This window comes from Anabrus simplex, chromosome 1, assembly GCF_040414725.1.
Source record: "Anabrus simplex isolate iqAnaSimp1 chromosome 1, ASM4041472v1, whole genome shotgun sequence".
NCBI classification, from domain to species: Eukaryota; Metazoa; Arthropoda; class Insecta; order Orthoptera; family Tettigoniidae; genus Anabrus; species Anabrus simplex.
In genome coordinates this window covers 858,528,552-858,540,081 of record NC_090265.1, presented here as the reverse complement: position 1 = coordinate 858,540,081, position 11,530 = coordinate 858,528,552, and the positions used below count along the sequence as shown (strand labels likewise).

The window sequence follows — 11,530 nt, the reverse complement described above, 5'->3', positions numbered from 1 at the left end:
AAAGACACTTGTCTCTACAACTGGGATTCATCTGTGATGTTAAACAACCTGAACAATGACAAAGTCCCTCGGCTATGTTGTGATTTTCAATAAATCTATCACTAAATTGATTAAAATGTGAACTCTTTTTACTTGTTAATCGCAACATGTTCTAGTTTCCAGATTTTGGGAAATAATCTTAATTTGGGCCTTTTAGCTTTTGCTAAAGATTAGTTTATAAGTGACCAAAGAACTCAACACAGCATAGTATTTTGCATTTAGATTATTAAAGACCCACTGTTTCTATACAGTTTTAGGTCTCAAACCCACTTTTATTTTAAAAATTATAGATGCTAGATTTTTTTTTTACATGGGAATGAAAAAATCAGCACTGAGATAGCAATATATTGGTAACGCAGCACTTAAAAGGTTAATATTGAAATTTTCGATACAGAAACCAGCAACTGGAATTTAATATTTATCTGAAAGGAAGCTAGAGGGCAGGATTGGTAACAGAAAGACTAAGCAAAGCATGAACCATTTGTTATAGTCTTAGAAAATCTTTTATTTGGACTGAATAATTGTTTTGCAATTGTCTGAAGCATTAATTACTCAATGCTAACTCAGGATGGCAAATTTTCACATGCAGGCAATAATATATCTTCTCCCATCTTCCAGTATAAATAAATATACAAAGCACAAATGCTGGCAGTTACATTATGTACAATAATACAATTGAAAAATTACCACATTAAAAACAAGTGTACAAAGAGACAAAACTGTCTTGATGGATGAAATAAGACCAAATCTGCCCAGTCTTGCATCTCCTGTTGGAATCTCATCTGTAACAAACACACAGAAAATCAATACAAATGACCTAAAAATACTGCTATAATTATCATACACTTATTGAAATGTGTAGGCTGAAATAATGGGACAAGATCAATAGTTCAGGCCCGTTTCTTCCAACCTCTATTAATGTTGCATGTTTAGCGCCAAGCACACACTATATAAACGTACTTGGTATTATTACATGCATGAATCATATAATATGCCAATTGTGTAAGAAAATACCATAGCAAAGAAGCATTCAACAAGATGAATTCATAACAGTCGGCTTACCGAGGATCTGTTGTGCAAGGAGCGATAAGCACTATGTCAAGGTCAAAGGACCGGCAAGTAGGAATTTAAGCCAACTTCAGCCAAAATGGGTTAGGATGTTTTTGTGGGGACCAAAAACCTTTATATACAGACATGTTAAAGAACGAACGAAAAATTATGCTGTTAAAATTTAAGGTTACGTTTTAACATAAAAATAATTATGATGAAAACAAAGAAACAAGTGTTTACAATTATAATTAATGAAATAAAGAATGCCATGGAAAAAACTATTTCCAAAATGTATCCAACAAGGTGCATTTACAGTATTCAAATAATGCACTTGGGTAACTCGCCGGCAAACATAACCTCATGCAGTGAAATCATAAGAAAGAAAACATGATTCAAAGACGAGAAATCTATACGATGCACTGAACTAAAATCGATAGAAGAACCAGGTGGCTCCTGGATCTGCCTTGTTCTTGCATTAAAATTATGATGAATGCTATGTATCTCCATGTGGCTCCTTTTCCTTTGTATCGCCAATGGAAGTCATTGGAGTTGCATGGTTCTTGCATAGAAATGTGCGCCTATTTGTTTACATTCGATGACATTTTGTCGCCCACCGCTCGTCTGCCGTCTCTTTGCCGACAAAATACACGATGATATACTGTACTGCCATCTTTTGGTTCCATGTGGAACTTTGTAGAATCCAGATACTATTTGACAGTCAGTCAAAAATCTATTATTTAGATGGCAGTGTAGCCATCAGCTGTCCACTCACGCACACGAAAGCTTGAGCGATAGTAAACAAACATGGTCGCCATGTGCTCTTCTAGTCATATGTATGTTGTATATGTCAGGCAACACGAGACGACAGTATTTTCACACCTCTGCTGCTAATGAATATATCTAATAGCATTTCACGATGCCTAAAAGTGAAGTGATGATGGTTGGTTTGTGTACCATAACCCAACATGTACCTGATGCTGATGGCTGACAATTATAAATCAACAGATCCAGATTTCAAGAAATCGCCGTTTACAGTGGTTTCAGCCTACAAACTACCGCGAGATATGAAACCAGAGACTGAATAGAGTTTTTCAATTGCTTTTTAGCGATAATTTGTACACTGAAATTATTAACGAAACCAATCGGTATGCGATAACGATAATAATTATTATTTTAAAAATGCTAAATAATCTGTCTTAAATTCCACATATTGCTTTTATTTGCTCCAGTAAAGCTTACTGTAAACATGTATAGCCTAAACATCATCTAAAAGCAAGCGCTATCTCCAAAATCGTGAAAGATGAATACAGGTCTTCTCAATTCTCAATCCTAAGATTGGTTGGCAGCAATTCGTCATACAGGTCATACAAGATAAAAATTTGCATTTAAAATACCAGTAGTAGAGACAAAACAGAGAACTTGAATCGAGGGGTAAGGGTTAATTGCTTAAGGCAACTTATTGGTTAAAAGTGGTATATTAACATCTTCAGCCACACACTCTTTAGATGAAAAATTCATATACTGACCAAGTATCAAGGTTTGAGAGGAAGTGTCCTAAAATCAACGTTTTTAATGTTATCATTTAATCTTCTTACGTTAATTTTAACAACATTTCCTCTCAAGCAATGATACTTTGTCAATATATGAATTTTTCAACTAAACAGTGTTTTGTGGCTGAAGATGCTAATAATATACGAAACATGTACCACTTTTAACCAGTAAGTTGCCTTAAGCAATTAATGTATCGACTATGTGGAAAATAAATACTTAGTTGTGAATCTGTTAAAGTGCGATATGGACTATGAAGCTGATTTTATGTAATCATTTTAGTGAATCATTTCAAATTATTTGGTTCTTCTAAATGAATCAGATTCCCCTCTAGTGTGCACTGCATAGCAACACAGTACATTTCCTGGTTGGCAATTCTCTCCTTTAAAACTAAGTCCGCTTGGCCTCAGCATTTAAAACAATAAAAAACAATGCAGTTTCATCGGCACTGACAATATTGTTTGGCGAGTACGAATTGATTATAGGCTATAAGCCACGCTGTTTCACCAACTGACGGCATTGCCTGTGTTCACAGATTATACCTCTCCGCATCCCCACACTGCCTGCTACGTGATACTGCGGCGTTCCTTAAAGCGCCGAATACAAAATAATAACGATTCCGCTCGAACATAGCAGATACAAAGCACACTGACAACACGCCGAAGTAGGTGAAAGCGCGCAAAGTTACCCCTTCACGTTTCGGAAGACTTGTTCAAATTTTGAATTTAATTTACTCTGTAAAATACTACTTTTTTGAAAATGTAAAGGCAATTTCAAATTAAAAGTCTGAATTTCGGTAACAGGAGAGACAATGTTCTTCGAATTATGAATTATCCGCATTCCAAATTAAATGATTTAAATAACATGCAAAACCGTACCTCATGTTTTCGGGAACAAGAGCTGCTTCGAATTAGGCGAGATTTTGAATTAACCGATTTCGAGTTACCAAGGTTCTACTGCAAATGGTCCATTATTGGACATTCAGGTTCCCTATGTGAATAAACATCTATATCATATATTGAATGTGATCGATCATCTTTGGTATAGATTGTTCGCTACGTGCACTAGCAAGCTATTTTGTAGACACTTGAACGCAGAGACGATATCGTAGTCTATTAGTTATACTCGCTGACTGGCGTTCATAAACACAATTCGAAATGAAAGAAGACGTGGTTTCATAATAAATGAGTAAATAACGTGGCCGATAGCAGTCAACTCTCGCTGGAAAAAAAAAGGCTGAAGTATGTTATCACTTAATTTTAGAACTATGTACAGTGGAACCTTTTATTCTTAGTTTTTGGAGGGACCACATAAAAAAATACGAAAACTGGAAAATGGAATATCCGGGAATGAATGAACCATCAACAATATGGCTAAACATACAAAAATAAAACATGTATAATTATCTTACAAACACTCCTAAACCAAACTACAGACCCAATGGGCCTTCGTCTACCAAGTGACCGCTGCTCAGCCCGAAGGCCTGCAGATTACGAGGTGACGCGGTCAGTGTGACGAATCCTCTCGGCCGTTATTCCCGGCTCTCATAGATCGGGTTTGCCATCTCAGCAATCGATAGCTCCTTACTTAAAGGTAATTGTAGGCTGAGTGGACCTGGAATCAGCCCTCACATCCAGGTAAAAGTGCCCGACTTGGCCGAGAATTGAACCCGGGCCTATGGGTGAGAGGCAGGCAAATTAGACCGTGCTGCAAACATTGATTAACGGTACACGAGTTAAAAATCTCTAAACTTTACATTCCGTTTTACCTGGGAAACTTTGTTTCCCGTAAGAACTTCTTACAGTTCAGAAACTTTGATCAGACAAACTCTTCGAAACTTCTAATAACGCCAAGCCCAACAAGAGTCGACCACAGGTAGTTTTTAATTTTCTAGTCTAATAAAATAAAGTACATCAGATACAAAAGCACTGAACATGATAGCAAAATCCCTTTTTTTAAACCTTCTATTGTAATTTGGTCACCGGTATACTGTTCACTCCGTTTTTGGAAATCATTTAGCGCGTAAATTAGGCTTACATCGGCTTTTAAATGTTATGTTGAGCTTGAAAATAAGGTTTCGAATGTATCGATTCCCATAAGTTCTTGAATGCATTACATTACATTCCACCCGTCGCTAATCACAATCAAATTGGGAATAGAAAAAAAATATAATCAAAACTTTAGAAATTATGGTTATTGGGGACCTTGAGCTCAGCTGGAAAGCACGCTCGTGTAGAAGTCAGTAAGAGTGGGAAATGATGGAACTTTTTAAATGTAAACTACTGCCGTTTTTATAACATATTGATACAAAAACAAAATTCCCCATCTTATAGTAGAACCAAAACAATAATAGGCAATCCCAAGCTCATCCATGGCATTATGCATGTAAGATGCAACATGTTCAGGTCTCCATAACAATCGTGTACGATAATATTAAAATACTAGATTTGTGTTAAGAAGTAGTTTCGATTCCTGCCTGAAAGCCAAGCGACTATACAATGCCCTGAGAGAAGTGCCCAAAAACCTGTTCGCCGATGCAATAGAAAAAAGTAAAAAAAAAAAATAGAATAAACATAACGCTGGACATACTGGCAATGTAGACATTTAACAAGTACGAACATTTGACAAAACTCGTTCCGTCTTCAGGTAGAGCTGTCGAAATGCGCTCTGTCTCACTCTAAATGTTGTAGCCACCATCTGCTTTACGATTTCCCAGGATTCTCTAAACAACACCACCGCCGATCGCTTTTCCAGTACAGTACTTGCTTTAGTTATCGTAATGATGGGACGTTAACAGCAAGATCCATAAGTATGCTGTAGCCGTCCTTTCGTGAGATACAGTTTCTTGAAAAAGGCTTGATCGACGATTTAGCGTCAATGGGAAAAATTTCTGGATGGTTGATCCGGGAAATTGTTTCGAGTAGCGGATAATGCAGCATTTTTACGTGATTTAACCTGGATCCGCCCAGCGTGCATATATATGGCACGGCAAACTACACCGTCTTCTTGGGCTCTATTTATTGAAACCGCGTGCACTGTTTTGTTTACTACAATACTGTCGTGTTCGGAGAATTCCCGCCTAACATCTTACGTGGTTTGTTTTAGTATACTGTGCTCATTAGTACAGTATAGCTACATAAAAAAGAAGTTTTGTTTTCACGAGTGTCAGTAATGGCTGCACGTTTGAAGTAATTGATCCCTGCATTACTTCTATAGTTATTTATATGGACCCTGTTGTACTATATTTTTCTCTAAGGTGCTTATATGTATGGGGATTAGCTAAGATATGTCTTGGTGATGATTGGTGTCCTTTCATTTGAAGTATAAGTTTGGTGTACTTATCTGGCATGCTGGGCGGAAGTGCTGTCTTTCTGCCCGACACAACTCAGCCTATAATTGTTATAGTTCTGATGTTCCTTTCCGTTCATTTCATTCTTCTTTATCAACCTGGCAACGCATAATAGTGTGGGCAGTAAGTTATATGTTTAAATTTAACAATGTTTAATCACACAGAGTAAAATTTTCACATTAAATTGACACTACATTGCGGTTTTCTTGTTGAAATGTATCTTTTATGCACTTATTCATCCCATCTTTCCACATGTTTCACTTTTATGAGCTAATACATTTTTCTAGGAGAATTTCATTACGATAAGTACTCAACTTGGAAAATGATGAACTTTCCGACGTAGAAAAGATATTCATCGAGCCTCCAGACGCTGCATTTTTGTCGGAGGAAGACAGCGGGGATGAAGTTGGAGGTGGGTTCGCCAGTCTTGTACCCAGATTTGAGCAAACGCAGAAAAAAATGGTGGTGGGCAATACTTGCCTGGGCCGTCGATGTAGAAATGTATAATGCACGGCAGCTGAAACACGTCTCAAGAAGGCATTTCTGACTTTCTACAAGTCAAGGAGCGAAGAGAAAATAACCTTGCTAGGCCTAGAACCCTGTGTACCAAGTGCAATGTAGGTTTATGTGTAGACAGTTTTACTGATTATCATACGCACGAAGGTAATAAGTAGTGTGTACTTGCCTTTCAGAACATCACCGACAGTGCAATACTCACATGAACAGGTGACATCTCTGTATATGCCGCTGCTATAATTCCTCATACAGACTGTCTTATTGCCTCAAGATGTAATAAGTGATTTGGGTACCTTGTGAGATTTTATCATCATTATTTAAAATATAAATTAATTTCTCCATATAATTAAAAACTCAGGTCATTTACAACCCGTATAAATCATCTCTAGCACCAAAAATCAAATATCTAGGTACTTTTAATAGTTCTGGAACATAATTTTTTTAATATATACAAATATTGAAGAAACCGTGTATACTGATTTAAAAAGGAAAGTAATGGATAAAAGGTTATCAATAAGCCAAATGCGGAATAACAACCGAATTCCCGTATGTGAAACAAAAGACAGCACTACCGCCCAGCGTGCCGTGCCATATATGTGTAAATTTATTGAATAATAAACTTCCTATAATATAAGCTACTAGAACAGTAATTATTAATAAAATAAAAAGTGTATGATCATGGAAGAAAATTAATTGTTCTATTAAAGGAGAGGCACTATTTTGTAGATTTAAATTCGATCAGGTTGCCATCATGGCACGGGTTTTTTCTTGGACGTTACATGTCAAATAAAATTAAAGCTTTCCGGGATCTTCATACGCACATTATCCAACGCTAAAAGTTACAAGTAGATTCTCAAAAAATAAAATCTTGGGCGGATCCAGGTTAATTAGGATTCTCGCAGGACCATGTAATTTGAACAAATAATCCGGGAAAACGTAGTTTCGGGGAACGTATAATAGAGGTTCTACTTAACTGAAATTAAGCAAGAATGCGATACACCTCAAGATACTGTGCAGAGTGGGTGATTGATTTCAGAGGTTACTTTATTTAGTAAAATCTCTCTAGGTGTTTCTGCAGGGGACAAAGAAAGATGTGTCCAAGCGAGAAAACATATTGAATACACAAATTAAAGCCATCCAACACAAATATGGTTTTTTTCAGACATGCGTGATTTTTACATGTATGTACGGGTGGAGAAGGACATAGGCTATCGTTTCTGAAGATGCGATGAGAAAGGCATGCAAAAGACTAGATAATATGGAAACCTTTTCCACTGGGGCTTATTGGATTACTAGTAAACGCCCTACAAACCGCCAGAAAATTTCGTCATGTTCAAAGCAGGCTCTTCCCTTCTCGACAGCAATCTATTTAAAAAAAAAGTATATCATAATAGACAAGATTTGCAAACTAGCTGTTAATTCAGAGATAAAACATTCCTTGTAGCTATTTTCGCACCCAGTAGCTGCTTTTCAATGAAAGTTTTCTTGAAGCATCCTTCCCCCAGTGACCACATATTCGTCTTCTGAACCATAAGCAATTCCAGTGTATTTGTGCTTAATGTAGGCCTCAATTCTGTCTCATTCTATCAACTGTCAGGTACACTCAATATTGCAAATACAACATTACTTAAGAATTTATAGCGGAAAAGAGCAGAGTAAGTTCCTCTATTCACGATTTCCACACCACATATTGGTAGCAAAAGGAAGTGATGATTGGATAAGCACTGTTGCCAACACACAAGCAATGAAACGAGAAGGCTTTATAAGAAATGCTCGAGGACTGAACATTTTCCCGTTTCTTTAGTTATTGCATCTCCAAGTCCATTGAGATAGAGTTTAGCGTGTGAGGGCGAGTTTCCCAAGCTGGAATGTGTTTCTGAAGTAGATTAACGAAGCCAGTACACCTAATATTCCTGGATGGAATAGAAATTCTAGCCCAGACAATTCGTTTATGACAGCAGCCAAGGCTCATATTTTCAATGGTTGGATTGTGAGATTTAAGAACAGGCCTACAATTTAAATGTTAAGACAGGCAAAACTGCTGGTATGAACTCAGAGTATAGAAACATGGAGACTACACTGCAATCACAGAGAATTACAGCCCAAATAGTTTTCAAATCATGAAAAAAAAAAAAAAAAAAATCTGATCTTCTACATGACAAAACATTTATGGGCAGGAAATGTCACAGTGGAAGTTGTTTAAAAAGAGACTGACAGCCCTACTGCAGGACAAGATGGAATAGAAAATGTGGTTCCACTAATAGGAAAAGCAGAGCATCCAGACATTTTTATGCGAGAACACTTCAAGTATGAAAGCCTGGGTAACAGCAGCAGTATCTGGGCAATATTTATGTGCACAGGATGCCCAGACAGGGCAGAAAATCCTTTCTTTTATTGACCAGTGTGTGGTGCATCCTACTGACAAATCTATCATCGCAATATAAAAGTCATTCTTCCCAGCGAATTGCACAAGTCATCAGCATCCTTTTAATCAGAGTATCATACAATTTATTAAGTAATACCACAAAAAGAAGCTCATTCAAGAACGAACGGCTTCCCTTCATTCCACAACGAGGCAGAAATATCCAGGATGAGATGTACAATCGAACCTCTATTACTTACAGATACTGAAAATTCGAGCAACTTCAATTTTCCAACCGTTTGTCCTATTCTTTAGGGTATTTATTTCTCTATTACTCTAAATTAAGTTACACGAATTTCTCAATTTCACGAAGCAACGATTTCCTCCCTTGAAGCAAAAAGTACCTTTGCTTCATATGACTTGCCCTTTATTAGAACACCATATTAAAATCAGTCCCCCTTTTCTCTAGGTTTCACGCCCCGCTTGAACTGAGGAACCTCCGTCCTACGTATCATCCTAGGACCTACATGTACACTGAAAACTACTTTTCAACGTGCATAGTACAATTTTAAGATAAGAAGACTATGCCACCAACAGCGCTCAGATTATTCCTCAGTGCCGCATTTCACTATGATTACGACACTAAAAAAAGATTTTAACGTGTTCATTAAGTTTTATCATACCAAAGCCCAACTTTACAGAAAATGTCTCTACTTATGTACCAAGACAACATTACGCTATTACGCCGCCAACGCATAGCAATCTTCATATATTTTATATAAACTACTTTAAATGTGTGTCGTTATACAAATTTTACCTACTAGTGTGTGTATATTGCTGCTATATGTGAATTTATTCTCTTGCTTGGTTTTACGAAAGGCTGATGACATTGATAACATGTCGAAACCGGCACCTTCATAATAATACAAATGTTATATAGTATAGGATTTCCTTACATAAAAATTACTTGTGTAATACAGAAGTGAACGTTGTCCGAGATAATGACATTATCCGAGTTTTGGAAATCTAAGATAACAGCAAAAGTAACGGACGTTTGTAAATACAAGCCTAAGACTTGTATCTAAACAGCCAAGAAAATTACACACACTGATGAATTGTCATACCAAAGGCAACCTCTACATATACATTTATGACACTAGAAATAAAATTTACAATAAACAAAGTGAATTTTATATACAACCATTAAGTTACATTTCTCGCTTGGAAAGGGCTCTCTAATTCACATGAACCCATACGTATTTTCTAGCTTTGATTCATTGCACCACGAAACGTACCAATGTTGTGTACGATTGCCTTGTAGTTAATTCTTTCAGTTCTTGCGTAACAGCACTGTATCCTTTGAACACTAAGTTAAAATACTGCTATAAGTTTTGTCATGCTGGTATGATGGGATTGGTCACTGAACTTCAGTCTGTAACTTTGACATAAGGTTTATGTTAAGTCTTCGTGACAGTGACTAATATTTTCAGGAATATGACAATTTTATAACATTGTGAGCCGGATAGAGACTGTATTTTAAATCTTTCTAGGAAATAAGTCCTTTTCTTCGGAATGCTGAGTAAACATAACCTTCAAACAGTTGTGGCATTTTATTTTCTTTCCCACCTCACATACATTACATGTTATGTATTGAACATATCCAGAGTACTTGGTGACAATTTCTTGCACAGTAATCATGATCAGTAGAGGTGCTGTCTTCAGAAGAAGCCATAGTATTAGACAAGAAAATCTCATCACTTCCTGACTGTTTACAACATGCAGGGGTCGATGGATCAATCTGTTCCAGTAAACACTTCCTTTATGCTGATCTGAATTGCTCTGCATTGGATTACTTCCGTTTCCTCCCCTATTACATATGGATGAGAAAACCAATTCTAAATTATTGGTAATGCCTTTGGCAGCAAACGTCTCCTGTCATTAACTAAATACTTGATCCCATGGAGAAAGTTAGAAAAAACACACACACACACTCGTAAGTACCCTACAAAATGTTCTGAACAGTGTACTTTGCTGCTTGGGGTACCACTTGTACCTTGTCATGTTATTAACCCACTGCCAAATCAGCTACTAGTCTAAGTGAGAACCTGTGACGAGAATTTGTTCTTTACAGTGGCGAAAAATAACATCCTTCAACGAACATACATAGCATTTTTAGAGTACAAAAGAGATATTATCTGAATTAAGATACAGTGTATTTTGCTCAAACAAAAACATGTTAAAAAAGAATGCAGACATATTCACCCTTTAATACATAAAGCCAAACTATGATGAACTTGCACACATGTGAGATTACTCAGACAGGTGTTGTTAGCTGGTGCATTTCAATCAAGGCGGCCGTAGTGTTGCTTGCCTCCGCCTGGAGCTCTAACTGAGCCGCTGTAGCCACCCTACGTAAAGTATTATATTCTAACTCTTTGACTGTAATCTAAAATCGTTACATGCATTTGAACTACAGTAAGTCCGCTATAATGAGTACGGCACATGATAACCCCGGTATATTGACTGTTCTTGTCTGTCCCTTCGGAAAGCCAATATTAAACTGTGTATTATCCTTCGGTTACAGCGAGAGCCCCATCACCGATGCATCCGTTATTACGAGCGATTAAGCGTACGCGATTTTCTGTTACAGATATTTACTCATCCAG

The 11,530-nt window shown here is 36.9% G+C and overlaps 1 protein-coding gene across 1 annotated transcript in view; it reads right to left on the bottom strand.

Annotated features, from left to right (window-relative positions):
- Positions 1 to 519: 519 nt before the first annotated feature.
- Tctp (translationally controlled tumor protein) overlaps positions 520 to 11,530 on the bottom strand; it is a 60,712-nt gene continuing 49,701 nt past the window's right edge. Inside the window, exon 6 of the mRNA XM_067147847.2 lies at positions 520 to 821. The gene's annotated coding sequence lies outside the window, so the exon portion shown is untranslated. The remainder of the gene's footprint in view (positions 822 to 11,530) is intronic.